The sequence below is a fragment of the Pseudophryne corroboree genome, chromosome 1, assembly GCF_028390025.1.
Source record: "Pseudophryne corroboree isolate aPseCor3 chromosome 1, aPseCor3.hap2, whole genome shotgun sequence".
NCBI classification, from domain to species: Eukaryota; Metazoa; Chordata; class Amphibia; order Anura; family Myobatrachidae; genus Pseudophryne; species Pseudophryne corroboree.
In genome coordinates this window covers 598252845-598268689 of record NC_086444.1, presented here as the reverse complement: position 1 = coordinate 598268689, position 15845 = coordinate 598252845, and the positions used below count along the sequence as shown (strand labels likewise).

The following is a 15845-nucleotide window of genomic DNA, read 5'->3' as shown; positions in this document are numbered from 1 at the left end:
GTCTTATTGACTAGCACCACAGCATTGAAGGTTGCTGAGAGAGAGACTTGGGTCCATTCATCCCACTGCAAAAAGGTTGCTGATCCAGAGAAGTCCCGTGATAAGGAACAGACGGTAGAGGTTGTATCACTAGAGTGTCTGTTCCAGGAGGACTGAGGCGGCACCTGAGCCTTGAAGACCGAAAGCAGTTGTCGACTCCCCTCTCCCTTTTATTGTTTTTCTCCACTTCCCAGCCCCTCTCCCTTAAAAATTTCTTTTTCCCCCTTCTCATTCTTCTCTATTTCCTCCTCAAAGATGGACTTGCCCCAAGAGACTGTGATCCGGATTTTGATGTTAACCATGATGTTGACCAGAGCAGTCTGTTCCGGCGAGAGTACCATAGAGGTCGAGAGAGGTTCTGGAATGGGTTCCGATTATGATGATGGAGGCGTAGTTTTCCAAGATCAACCAAACCAACAAGCAAAGGCGAGTATCAGAAAACGATCCGATAGAAGAAATTGTGATGGATTGTTAGCTGAAGAAAATTGTATCTGTAGGCTCTGTGATAATCTGGTTGAAGATGGATGCATAAAGAAATGCCAATCTAGTTTTAATATCCATATGGACCGGCATCCATTGAGTGACTATCACTCCTTAGTGGGTAACGTGTTAAACCAAACAGATTGTTGGGTATGCTCTCAAGTACCTCAGGGTCACAGCAAATCAGGGCTAGTACCATTTCCTTTAACGTTAGGGGAGGTACTTGAGCTAAGTGGTGGGAGACCGGTGGACCGGAGGTTTAACATCTCCAGCCCTCCTAGTTTGAAGCTCCACCAATACCATGTGGATAGGTCCCTCTTATGTTTCAACATCTCCAATCCCAGAAAACCGGGAAATTGGGAAGTGTCGTGGAGCAACCTTACCATAACCTTTTCACACAGAGCAGATAGAATGCCTACAGATACAGAGCTCGTACGCCACATAGCCAGTAGAGGAAAATCTTTCCGGTATCGATATACCTTAGGAAATAGGATTACTAAAGTTGGAGAGGTATCACCAGGATACTGTGCACATATCGTACAAACTGATACGTGCATTAAGCAGATGGAAGAATTAGGGTCAGGAGATTTCACCTGGAAGGTTTGTAACATGGTCATGTCCTTCTCCGTCCCTTATGTTCTCCCCGATGATGCATATTTCATATGCGGGAGAAAGGCGTACAAGTGGCTTGCCCCAAACTCTGAAGGATTGTGTTATATTGGAAAAGTATTGCCTGAAGTGATGACTGTAACACATGACAAAATGAAGGACATACACCGTGGTGCCCAAGCTCCTTATACTCACACTCATTACGAGCACCGAGTTAAAAGACAACTGTCAGAAAGGTTAGAGCATCCGGCCTCTGATCTTATCCATGAATCCACCGGGATTCAGGTTCTGGTAGCGTTAGATTTCACTCGCACCGCTCGAGGTGTGATGAATTATAGATACATTTCCGCACTCGCCAATTTGTTAGATAATATCACTGAAATGTATGATGACACGTTTAGATACACTGGAAGAGAACTTCAAGCTTACAAAACAGAACTAGTTCAGCATAGGATGGTTCTTAATTATCTTACAGCAGTAACAGGCGGATATTGTGTTACATTGGCAACACAGTACGGCATAAAGTGTTGCACGTACATCACAAATAGCACCGAGGATCCGGTAGAGGTCATAGACCAAAAGATGGACGATATTCTCCAATTGAAGTGGGAATTTCGTCGAAAACACAATCTCACCCTTGCTGCTGTAAGTAATGAGCTGACTGGTTGGGTGTCATGGTTGAACCCGCGAAATTGGTTCTCCGGTTTAGGAGACTGGGCTCAAGGAGTCATAATGGATGTTGGAAAGTTTCTACTATGTATCTTGGGTGTCGTTATATCGATTGGATTGATATTTAGATGCGGGCAGGCTTTAATGAGGTGCAAACAAAGTACAAAAGTGATGAGCTTGAGGAGTGAGGAAACCGTAATTAACCTGGATTTGATTTATGACCCAATGATAGAAACCAGAATGTGATGAAAATGCGATTATACGGTCCGTTTCTTTCACCTGTTTTTCTGCTTTTCTCCAAGATACAAAGACCCCCTTGGACGAGGAAGTTGACGAGACGCTATACAGACAACAGACAAGCACCAAAGAAGAAGATTTGACAACTTTAAATATGGACACTTGATGAACTTTGCCATGGATCCCCAGTTTCCCTAGTATTTTTTAAACTCACGCTAGCCCAACATTTTTGTAAATCTGATGGCACTGACAAAGCTTGTTGCTCATGCCTAAGGAGCAAAACAGCGCAAAGAAGACGACTCTCAACAGATACCGAACACAACTTCAACAACAGATGTACATTTCCCTGACATAGAATATCATTGCATTTTTCGTAAGTGTTCTTTATCTTCATCTCTACAACCCTCAGGTAACGACACACATAGACGATAGGGAATACAGGCACAGATATCAGCAACCACATACCTCCCCCATTCATGTATCATCAACTAAAATGTGCATCCCCATTTTGTTACAACCACAGCCGAAATGAGCTCGGTAGAGTTTGACAGCCCATCCACAGACCTGTACCACAGGATAAGAAGGAATTCAAATGTATACTTCGCAATACCTCGAAGCTTGATTTACCACACGTACGGCACGATGATACATGACCCTCCAAACATGGACTCATACACACATGCTTCTGCTTTCTCACTAGGTCATACCCTCTTCACACCTACTCCACTCTTCTCCCCTACCCAACCATGGAAATCAATTAACCCCTGACTTACATTTTTCTCCTTAAATATTTTAGAAGGTGGCAGTTATTATTGACTGCCAAAGGGTGGACTGTCAAAGTCAGAAAAATGTCTCTATGCACGTTGCCATATTTGCACCGCACACTGGTCCGCGCTGCGCATGCGTACGCTCTCCCGTGAAGGCGCATACCCGCGATAGCGTGCACTCGCAGGCGCGGTATGCGTATTTACGGTAGAGTTTATGTAGTCGTAGCGTGCGACTCATTCGTTACAAATGTTCACAATTAATGTAGTTTGTAGATCATGGTCCCCTTGATAGATTCTGAAAGTTTGGTTAAAATAGAAGGTCCCTGTTTAAAGGAATCCCTCTTTGTATTGTACGAAGGGTCTGACAGGAATCATACAGCAGTGTTTGGTACCCATCGGAAGAGTATTTAATTAGTAATATTCCGGTGTTGGTTTGGAGCGTATTAATCGCTCGTGCGAATAGTTATGGACATAAGAAGTTTATGTCCATTTCTATTATTTACACATACTCAGGTATGCGGCGGGAAACCCAGTTTCCCACCCACCTGAGCTGTTGGAAATCGTCACAGCCCACCTGTATGAATCACCCTATGACCTTTTGTTATGATGCAGGGCCGAATTCCTTCGGCCAATGGACAATGGGATTGTAGGACCATGAGATTGCATTGTGTGTGGGGCATAAATAGGCAGGCCGACCACATCCAGCTCTCACTCTCTCATCAACGGTTATCTGCTGATAGCCGGGAGCTGGATATCGAGGCGCAGGCGATCATACCCTTTGTGCGTAAGTTTCTCTCCGTAATCATTGTCTTTCTGTGAGCCAATTTCTCTCATCTCTCTCTCTCTCTCCCTGTTCTGTTCTCTCATATCTCCCCTAGACTAGGCTAGTATTGTATTGTATTAGATAGTATTGTATTGTGTTGCATTTAGGTCAGTGTAGTATTGTCTTTTTGTATTTATTGTTTAGTTCTGTGGTTAGGAAGTCTCTGTTATATTGTAGTGTATCATTTGTACTGTTATCCCCTTTTACAAATATATTAGATATAATACAGTTAATAGGCTTTGGAACCTAAACCAGTATCTGTGTATTTTCTATAGTGTTAAGTGTTCACTTGAGCGTCGGTGACGCTCAAGCAGCTTTGTAGTTAGTCAGGTTACACAAGGTTGCACTTACACCCTGTATTCACATTAAGTTATTCTGTGTATTTCATTGGTATAAGGTTTAAACATTAAGGTATAGCGTTGTGAGCGTCTGCGCCGCTGGTGACCTCCTCGTGGTCTCGAGCGTATGCTACGCCATAGCGAATCATTACTCTAGTCATAGCCAATAACGTGTCCTGTGATCACTGGGCCGTGAGCGAACGTGACGCTTGAGCGTCTCGCCTACGGCTGAGCGATCGTTACGCAACTAGCGTACCATTACGGTACTTCTTAAGCAAACAGCGTACAGTGTTCTTAGACTTCATAAAGGGTTGTTTATACGACAAAGGAATTTAGCATTGTCAAGTCCCAAAGTTTACAGTAAGTAAAAGTACTGTATGTGTTTGGGAATAGCATTGCTACCATGTAAATGCATTTGCAACATTATATATATATATATATATATATATATATATATATATATATATATATACATATACACTGCTCAAAAAAATAAAGGGAACACTAAAATAACACATTCTAGATCTGAATGAAAGAAATATTCTTATTAAATACTTTGTTCTTTACATAGTTGAATGTGCTGACACCAAAATCACACAAAAATTATCAATGGAAATCACATTTATTAACCCATGGAGGTCTGGATTTGGAGTCACACTCAAAATGAAAGTGGAAAAACACACTACAGGGTGATACAACTTTGATGTAATGTCCTTAAAACAAGTCAAAATGAGGCTCAGTAGTGTGTGTGGCCTCCACGTGCCTGTATGACCTCCCTACAATGCCTGGGCATTATCCTGATGAGGTGGCGGATGGTCTCCTGAGGGATCTCCTCCCAGACCTGGACTAAAGCATCCGCCAACTCCTAGACAGTCTGTGGTGCAATGTGGCGTTGGTGGATGGAGCGAGACATGATGACCCAGATGTGCTCAATTGGATTCAGGTCTGGGGAACGGGCGGGCCAGTCCATAGCACCAATGCCTTCGTCTTGCAGGAACTGCTGACACACTCCAGCCGCATGAGGTCTAGCATTGTCTTGCATTAGGAAGAAAATAGGGCCAACCGCACCAGCATATGGTCTCACAAGGGGTCTGAGGATCTCATCTCGGTACCTGATGGCAGTCAGGCTACCTCTGGCGAGCACACGGAGGGCTGTGCGGCCCCCCAAAGAAATGCCACCCCACACCATTACTGACCCACTGCCAAACCGGTCATGCTGGAGGATGTTGCAGGCAGCAGAACATTCTTCTTGGCATCTCCAGACTCTGTCACGTCTGTCACATGTGCTCAGTGAGAACCTGCTTTCATCTGTGAAGAGCACAGGACGCCAGTGGCGAATTTGCCAATCTTGGTGTTCTCTGGCAAATGTCAAACGTCCTGCACGGTGTTGGGCTGTAAGCACAACCTCCACCTGTGGACGTCGGGCCCTCATACAGGGCCGGTGCAAGGTATCTCGGCACCCTAGGCAAAACTTCAGCCTAAACCCCCCCCCCCCCAAAATAAAATAAAATAAGAATTTACTTACCGATAATTCTATTTCTCGTAGTCCGTAGTGGATGCTGGGGACTCCGTCAGGACCATGGGGAATAGCGGCTCCGCAGGAGACAGGGCACAAAAGCAAGCTTTTAGGATCACATGGTGTGTACTGGCTCCTCCCCCTATGACCCTCCTCCAAGCCTCAGTTAGGTACTGTGCCCGGACGAGCGTACACAATAAGGAAGGATCTTGAATCCCGGATAAGACTCATACCAGCCACACCAATCACACCGTACAACTTGTGATCTGAACCCAGTTAACAGTATGATAACAAAGAAGTAGCCTCTTAAAAAAGATGGCTCACAACAATAATAACCCGATTTTTGTAACAATAACTATGTACAAGTAATGCAGACAATCCGCACTTGGGATGGGCGCCCAGCATCCACTACGGACTACGAGAAATAGAATTATCGGTAAGTAAATTCTTATTTTCTCTAACGTCCTAGTGGATGCTGGGGTCTCCGTCAGGACCATGGGGATTATACCAAAGCTCCAAAACGGGCGGGAGAGTGCGGATGACTCTGCAGCACCGAATGAGAGAACTCCAAGTCCTCTTTAGCCAGAGTATCAAATTTGTAAAATTTTACAAACGTGTTCTCCCCTGACCACGTAGCTGCTCGGCAAAGTTGTAATGCCGAGACCCCTCGGGCAGCCGCCCAAGATGAGCCCACCTTCCTTGTGGAGTGGGCTTTTACAGTTTTAGGCTGTGGCAGGCCTGCCACAGAATGTGCAAGTTGAATTGTGCTACAGATCCAACGAGCAATCGTCTGCTTAGACGCAGGAGCACCCATCTTGTTGGGTGCATACAAGATAAACAACGAGTCAGATTTTCTGACTCCAGCTGTCCTTGAAATATATATTTTCAATGCTCTGACAACGTCCAGTAACTTGGAGTCCTCCAAGTCGCTAGTAGCCGCAGGCACCACAATAGGCTGGTTCAAGTGAAAAGCCGAAACCACCTTAGGGAGAAAATGAGGACGTGTCCGCAGTTCTGCCCTGTCCGAATGGAAAATCAGATATGGGCTTTTGTACGATAAAGCCGCCAACTCTGAAACTCTCCTGGCTGAAGCCAGGGCCAATAGCATGGTTACTTTCCATGTAAGATACTTCAAATCTACCGATTTGAGAGGCTCAAACCAATGAGATTTGAGAAATTCCAAAACTACGTTTAGATCCCACGGTGCCACTGGAGGCACAATTGGGGGTTGTATATGTAGTACACCCTTGACAAAAGTTTGTACTTCAGGCACTGAAGCCAATTCTTTCTGGAAGAAGATTGATAAGGCCGAAATTTGAACTTTAATAGACCCCAATTTGAGGCCCATAGACAATCCTGCCTGAAGGAAATGTAGGAATCGACCCAATTGAAATTCTTCCGTTGGGGCCTTCTTGGCCTCACACCACGCAACATATTTTCTCCAAATGCGGTGATAATGTTGTGCGGTCACTTCCTTCCTAGCTTTAATCAAGGTAGGAATAACTTCCTCTGGAATGCCCTTTTCTTTTAGAATCCGGCGTTCAACCGCCATGCCGTCAAACGCAGTCGCGGTAAGTCTTGGAACATACAAGGTCCCTGCTGAAGCAGATCCCTTCTTAGAGGTAGAGGCCACGGATCTTCCGTGAGCATCTCTTGAAGTTCCGGATACCAAGTTCTTCTTGGCCAATCTGGAGCCACTAGTATTGTTCTTACTCCCCTTTTCCGTATAATTCTCAGTACCTTTGGTATGAGAGGCAGAGGAGGAAACACATACACTGACTGGTACACCCACGGTGTTACCAGAGCGTCCACAGCTATTGCCTGAGGGTCTCTTGACCTGGCGCAATATCTGTCCAGTTTTTTGTTGAGGCGAGACGCCATCATGTCCACCTTTGGTTTTTCCCAATGGTTCACAATCATGTGGAAAACTTCCGGATGAAGTTCCCACTCTCCCGGGTGAAGGTCGTGTCTGCTGAGGAAGTCTGCTTCCCAGTTGTCCACTCCCGGGATGAACACTGCTGACAGTGCTATGACATGATTTTCCGCCCAGCGAAGAATCCTTGCAGCTTCTGTCATTGCTCTTCTGCTTCTCGTGCCGCCTTGTCTGTTTACGTGGGCGACTGCCGTGATGTTGTCCGACTGGATCAACACCGGCTGACCCTGAAGCAGCGGTTTCGCCAAGCTTAGAGCATTGTAGATCGCTCTTAGCTCTAGTATATTTATGTGAAGAGACGTCTCCAGGTTTGACCATACACCCTGGAAGTTTCTTCCCTGTGTGACTGCTCCCCAGCCCCGTAGGCTGGCATCCGTAGTCACCAGGACCCAGTCCTGTATGCCGAACCTGCGGCCCTCTAACAGATGGGCACTCTGCAACCACCACAGGAGAGACAACCTTGTCCTTGGTGACAGTGTTATCCGCTGATGCATGTGCAGATGCGATCCGGACCATTTGTCCAGCAGATCCCACTGAAATATTCGTGCATGGAATCTGCCGAATGGAATTGCTTCGTAAGAAGCCACCATCTTTCCCAGGACTCTTGTGCATTGATGTACTGACACATTTCCTGGTTTTAGGAGGTTCCTGACAAGTTCGGATAACTCCCTTGCTTTCTCCTCCGGGAGAAACACCTTTTTCTGAACCGTGTCCAGAATCATTCCCAGGAACAGCAGACGTGTTGTCGGGGACAATTGAGATTTTGGAAGATTCAGAATCCACCCGTGTTGTTGAAGCACTACTTGGGTTAGTGCTACACCGACTTCCAGCTGTTCTCTGGACTTTGCCCTTATCAGGAGATCGTCCAAGTAAGGGATAATTAATACGCCTTTTCTTCGTAGAAGAACCATCATTTCGGTCATTACCTTGGTAAAGACCCGAGGTGCCGTGGACAAACCAAACGGCAGCGTTTGAAACTGATAATGACAGTCTTGTATCACGAACCTGAGATACCCTTGGTGTGAGGGGTAAATTGGGACATGCAGATAAGCATCTTTTATGTCCAGGGACACCATGAAGTCCCCTTCTTCCAGATTCGCTATCACTGCTCTTAGTGACTCCATCTTGAACTTGAATTTCTGTATGTACAGGTTCAAGGATTTCAGATTTAGAATAGGTCTTACCGAACCGTCCGGCTTCGGTACCACAAATAGTGTGGAATAATACCCCTTTCCCTGTTGTAGGAGGGGTACCTTGACTATCACCTGCTGAGAATACAGCTTGTGAATGGCTTCCAATACCGTCGCCCTTTCTGAGGGAGACGCTGGTAAAGCAGACTTTAGGAAACGGCGAGGGGGAGATCTTTCGAATTCCAACATGTAACCCTGAGATACTATCTGCAGGATCCACGGGTCCACCTGTGAGCGAGCCCACTGATTGCTGAAAATCTTTAGTCGACCCCCCACCGCTCCTGAGTCCGCTTGTAAAGCCCCAGCGTCATGCTGATGGCTTTGTAGAACCCGGGGCGGGCTTCTGGTCCTGGGCAGGGGCTGCTTGCTGCCCTCTCTTACCCTTTCCTCTGCCTCGTGGCAGATAAGACTGTCCTTTTGCCCGCTTGTTTTTATAGGAGCGAAAGGACTGCGGCTGAAAAGACGGTGTCTTTTTCTGTTGGGAGGGGGTCTGAGGTAAAAAAGTGGATTTGCCGGCAGTTGCCGTGGCCACCAGATCCGATAGACCAACCCCAAATAATTCCTCTCCTTTATATGGCAATACTTCCATATGCCTTTTGGAATCCGCATCACCTGACCACTGTCGCGTCCATAAACTTCTTCTGGCAGATATGGACATCGCACTTACTCTCGATGCCAGAGTGCAAACATCCCTCTGAGCATCTCGCATATAAAGAAACGCATCCTTTAATTGCTCTAGAGTCAATAAAATACTGTCCCTATCCAGGGTATCAATATTTTCAGTCAGGGAATCCAACCACACTACCCCAGCACTGCACATCCAGGCTGAGGCTATTGCTGGTCGGAGTATAACACCAGTATGCGTGTATATACTCTTCAGGGTAGTTTCCAGCCTCCTATCTGCTGGATCCTTGAGGGCGGCCGTATCTGGAGACGGCAACGCCACTTGTTTTGATAAACGTGTGAGCGCTTTATCCACCCTAGGGGGTGTTTCCCAGCGCGCCCTAACCTCTGGTGGGAAAGGGTATAATGCCAATAACTTCTTAGAAATTAGCAGTTTTCTATCTGGGTTAACCCACGCTTCATCACACACGTCATTCAATTCCTCTGATTCTGGAAAAGCTACAGGTAGTTTTTTCACCCCCCACATAATACCCCTTTTTGAGGTATCTGCAGTATCAGAGATCTGCAAAGCCTCCTTCATTGCCGTGATCATATAACGTGTGGCCCTATTGGAAAATACGTTTGTTTCTTCACCGTCGACACTAGATTCATCTGTGTCGGTACCTGTGTCGACTGACTGAGGTAAGGGACGTTTTACAGCCCCTGACGGTGTCTGAGACGCCTGAGCAGGTACTAACTGGTTTTCCGGCCGTCTCATTTCGTCAACTGACTTTTGTAATGTACTAACATTATCACGTAATTCCATAATTAAAGCCATCCATTCCGGTGTCGACTCCCTAGGGGGTGACATCACCATTACCGGCAATTGCTCCGCCTCCACACCAACATCGTCCTCATACATGTCGACACACACGTACCGACACACAGCAGACACACAGGGAATGCTCTTATCGAAGACAGGACCCCACTAGCCCTTTGGGGAGACAGAGGGAGAGTTTGCCAGCACACACCAAAAGCGCTATAAAATGTATATAAACAACCCTAAAAGGTGTTGTTTTTGTTATATGCGCTTTAAATATATAAATATCGCCAAAATATGCCCCCCTTCTCTTTGTTACCCTGTTTCTGTAGTGCAGTGCAGGGGAGAGTCCTGGGAGCCTTCCTCACAGCGGAGCTGAGCAGGAAAATGGCGCTGTGTGCTGAGGAGAATAAGCCCCGCCCCCTATCCGGCGGGCTTTTCTCCCGGGTTTTGAGATATCTGGCCTGGGTTAAATACATACATATAGCCTCAATGGCTATATGTGATGTATTCTTTGCCATCAAAGGTATTAAATATTGCTGCCCAGGGCGCCCCCAGCAGCGCCCTGCACCCTCCGTGACCGTTCAGTGTGAAGTGTGTAGCAACAATGGCGCACATCTGCAGTGCTGTGCGCTACCTTCATGAAGGCTGAAGAGCCTTCTGCCGCCTGTTTCCGGACCCTCGATCTTCAGCATCTGTAAGGGGGATCGGCGGCGCGGCTCCGGGACGAACCCCAGGGTGACCTGTGTTCCGACTCCCTCTGAAGCTATGTCCAGTAGCCTAAGACTCCAATCCATCCTGCACGCAGGTGAGTTGAAAATCTCTCCCCTAAGTCCCTCGATGCAGTGAGCCTGTTGCCAGCAGGACTCACTGAAAATAATAAACCTAAAAACTTTTTCTAAGCAGCTCTTTAGGAGAGCCACCTAGATTGCACCCTGCTCGGACGGGCACAAAAACCTAACTGAGGCTTGGAGGAGGGTCATAGGGGGAGGAGCCAGTACACACCATGTGATCCTAAAAGCTTGCTTTTGTGCCCTGTCTCCTGCGGAGCCGCTATTCCCCATGGTCCTGACGGAGTCCCCAGAATCCACTAGGACGTTAGAGAAAAACACTTGCTCTCCTTGGTGTCTGAATGCCTGTGTCTCTCACCTTTACTTACTCCTCGCATTTTGCCTGCTACCCATTCGGCTACTTCTACCCTCTCACCCCCTGCTCCCCCCCCCCCCCCCCCATTCCCCGCACCTCTCATTGCTTGTTTCACTCCCTGCCTGCATCCTTGCCCCACTGCCTACCTGATTCCTTCTCTCAGCCCCACACCTCTCACTAGCTTTCTTTTCTTTAACCCCCTAGCCCCTCTCCCCAATGCAATTTCTCATCCAATGCAGCTCCTTTCCCAACATAGACATCTCAAATCAGGAGCACCACGGCAGATATGGTGGCAATTTAAACTTAGCACAGCCACTCACACAGGAGTCACCCACTGTCGCACACATTCACACACAGCAGTCACCCAATGTCACCCACACACAGCAGTCACCCAATGTCACCCACACACAGCAGTCACACAATGTCACCCACACACAGCAGTCACCCAATGTCACCCACACACAGCAGTCACCCAATGTCACCCACACACAGCAGTCATTCACTGGCACCCATATACAGCATTCACCCAATGTAACCCACAATGTCACCCACACACTAACAATGCACCCAGTAGTGCTCACCTAGTGCTACCTTGCACTGCGCAGCTGGCTGGGAGGAGCCCGGGAGGCAGCTGTCATCCGCAGCCGCTATGTGTCTAGCCAGATAACTGGAAAAGTGTGGTACAGTACAGTGGCGGAACAAGCAAGCGGTGGGCCCAGGTGCGACAAAATGCTTTGCCCCCCCCCCCCATCCAAGTCCACCCCGGGGGCAGTGCGCGCCGTAGGCGCGCGCAAAAATACATAGTGGCGTGGCTTCGTGGGGAAGGGGTGTGGCCACAAAATAATACCAACACAGTAGTCTCCATTATTCAAATTACGCCGCACAGTAGCACCACTACACCAGGTAGAGACCCTTTTACACCTTACAGCGAACAGATTCCTCTTTTTACACATTACAGCAGACAGCGTGCCCTTTTTACACATAACGGCAGACAGCGTGCCCTTTTTACACATAACGGCAGACCGCGTGCCCTTGTTACACATTACGGCAGACAGCGTGCCCTTTTTACACATTACGGTAGACAGCGTGCCCTTGTTAAACATTACGGCAGACAGCGTGCCCTTGTTACACATTACGGCAGACAGCGTCCCCATTTTTACACATTACGGCAGGCAGATTCCTCCTTTTTACACATAGCAGCAGGCAGATTCCCCATTTTTACACATAGCGTCAGGCAGCCCCCCTTTTTTACACATTACGGCAGGCAGATTCCCCATTTTTACACATAGCGTCGGGCAGATAACCCCTTTTTACACATAACGGCAGACCGCGTGCCCTTGTTACACATTACGGCAGACAGCGTGCCCTTTTTACACATTACGGCAGACAGCGTGCCCTTGTTACACATTACGGCAGACAGCGTCCCCATTTTTACACATTACGGCAGGCAGATTCCCCTTTTTACACATAGTGGCAGGCAGTCCCCCCTTTTTACACATTGCGGCAGGTAGTCCCCCCTTTTTACACATTGCGGCAGGCAGTCCCCCCTTTTTACACAGTGCGGCAGGCAGTCCCCCCTTTTTACACATTGCGGCAGGCAGTCCCCCCTTTTTACACATTGCGGCAGGCAGTCCCCCCTTTTTACACATTGCGGCAGGCAGTCCCCCCTTTTTACACAGTGCGGCAGGCAGTCCCCCCTTTTTACACAGTGCGGCAGGCAGTCCCCCCTTTTTACACATTGCGGCAGGTAGTCCCCCCTTTTTACACATTGCGGCAGGCAGGCACAAGAAAGAAAGAAGGAAAGAAAAAGAAAGAAAGAAAGAAAGAAAGAAAGAAAGAAAGAAAGAAAGAAAGAAAGAAAGAAAGAAAGAAAGAAAGAAAGAAAGAAAGAAGAATTATACTTACCCTCAGGCTCCTCGGTGCAGCTGCGTCAGACGACGATTCCCGGGCAGTAGAGAATGAGGAGGAGGGAGCCGGAGGACGGAGCCGCAGCAGCGCTTTGTTACTGGTGGAGGCGCTGCTGCTGCTGCCCCTCTGCTTCCCTATAGGCTGTTCTCGGAAGACAGCCTATAGGGAAGCAGAGGAGCAGCAGCAGCAGCGCCTCCACCAGTAACAAAGCGCTGCTGCGGCTCCCTCCTCCTTCCCCCGTCTGTACCGCTGCTCAGCTCCTATCTCCGGGCGGCTGTGCGCTGCGGGCAGCGGTTGCCTGCAGCGCACAGCGGCATGTAATGAGTCAGTTTGACTCATTACATGCTTGGGCCCCTGGACAGAGGCGGGCCCCAGTGCAGTGCACTGCCTGCACTGCCGGTAGTTCCGCCTCTGGTACAGTAGCTGCAGCTGGTGTGACAGCTGTTCAGCGGCTCTGGGCAGCTCAATGTCAGGATCAGCCACACAGCAGCAACAGCCGGGGGCGGGAGGGCGCATGGTCATTGAGGATGTCCCGGGTCCTAATGTTGCTGTGTTTTTAGTGCAAAGGGGAGGTCTTGACCCTCCTCAGCCTGGCCCTGGCAGCACAAGATGCAGGAGGTGGGGAGGCAGCGGGTAACATTTGGGAGCACAATCGCGGGAGGGGGGGGGGGCTGGTAATGATGCAGAGAGGAGGAAGTAACATTCAGGAGCATAATTGCGTGGGGGCGGAGATTGCGGTGAGCAAAAAAGCTTGTGGGTCCCAGTGACCCATTACTTAAAAAAAATGGGGTCCTATTCCACTGTTTCTGGGTCCCATCTCTATATGCCGCACCTACACCTTCTCTATATACCGCACCTACACCATCTCTATATACCACACCTACACCATCTCTATATACCGCACCTACACCATCACTATATACCGCACCTACACCATCCCTATATACCGCACCTACACCATCTCTATATACCACTCCTACACCTTCTCTATATGCCACACCTACACCTTCTCTATATGCCGCACCTACACCATCTCTATATACCGCACCTACACCTTCTCTATATACCGCACTACACCATCTCTATATACCGCTCCTACACCATCCCTATATACCGCACCTACACAATCTCTATATACCGAAACTACACCATCTCTATATACCGCACCTACACCTTCTCTATATGCCGCACCTACACCATCCCTATATACCGAACCTACACGATCTCTATATACCGCACCTACACCATCTCTATATGCCACACCTACACCATCTCTATATGCCGCACCTACACCATCCCTATATATCGCACCTACACCATCTCTATATACCGCTCCTACACCATCTCTATATACCGCTCCTACACCATCCCTATATACCGCACCTACACCATCTCTATATACCGCACCTACACCATCACTATATACCGCACCTACACCTTCTCTATATACCGCACCTTCACCATCTCTATATACCGCACCTACACCATCACTATATACCGCACCTACACCATCTCTATATGCCGCACCTACACCATCTCTATATGCCGCACCTACACCATCCCTATATACCGAACCTACACGATCTCTATATACCGCACCTACACCATCTCTATATGCCGCACCTACACCATCCCTATATACCGCACCTACACCATCTCTATATGCCGCACCTACACCATCCCTATATACCGCACCTACACCATCTCTATATGCCGCACCTACACCATCTCTATATGCCGCACCTACACCATCTCTATATGCCGCACCTACACCATCCCTATATACCGCACCTACACCTTCTCTGCATGATGCTCCTGAATAGAACTTTCTGTGTATTGTGAACCTTTCTAAACCAATAGCAGAAACCAGAACTACATGGCTGAAGTTTCTCTGCAAATTGAGATTGTCCTGGGGGATAAGGTGTTAACAGTCACAGATTCCCATGTAGGGGTGGGGGGCAATGTAACACATTCCAAGAAGCTGTGCAGACACTACTGTGTACTATGCATTACTTCAGTCAGTGTTTCTATACACGTGCAGCAGGGACCAGTGACCGGTCAGCCGGAGCTGGAGACGGAGCGCTGCCTGGTGCTTCAGCCTGAATGTGAGTGAATGTGAGTGTAAGTTACCTTACATCGTTCTGCACTGCACATTTCCTCTGTGTGCTGTGCTGGAACAGCATCGTAGGTAACCGTCACTGGAGGGTGATGTGAAGAACGTCGGCGCTGTTGTTCCTTATTTCCGGGGGAGGAGGGAAGAGAGAGGGAGGGAGGGCTGTACAAACAAACTCCCCTGGGACGCGCTGCACTGATATTGGTTTATTTTAATGATTGCTGTCCCCCTCGCAGGCTGGCTCCTCCTCCACTTTTGCAGTCGGGCAAGGGAGACATCAATCATTAAAACAAACCAATATCCGTGCAGCGCGTCCCAGGGGACCCACCTACCCTGGCACGTATTTGCGAACACTGGAGGTAACATTCGGGAGCGGGGGAGCGGGTGGATGGGGGCGGGGGATGACCCACTCACGTTGAACTCATGTTGAACAATTGTCAGCAGAGTGATAAAGCGTTGTCTGATTCATTCAGTGTGCGGTGCCGCCCTCCAGTGATCGCCGCCCATAGGCAGCTGCCTAAAGCTGCCTAGTGGTAGCGCCGGCCCTGCCCTCATACCACCCTCATGGAGTCTGTTTCTGATCGTTTGAGTAGACACATGCACATTTGTGGCTTGCTGGAGGTCATTTTGCAGGGCTCTGGCAGTGCTCCTCCT

At 48.4% G+C, this 15845-nt stretch overlaps 1 long non-coding RNA gene across 1 annotated transcript in view; it reads right to left on the bottom strand.

Annotated features, from left to right (window-relative positions):
• Positions 1–15314, bottom strand: part of LOC134901380 (uncharacterized) — a 95574-nt gene extending 80260 nt beyond the window's left edge. Inside the window, exon 1 of the long non-coding RNA XR_010174899.1 lies at positions 15209–15314. This is a non-coding gene — a long non-coding RNA (uncharacterized LOC134901380). The remainder of the gene's footprint in view (positions 1–15208) is intronic.
• Positions 15315–15845: the final 531 nt, after the last annotated feature.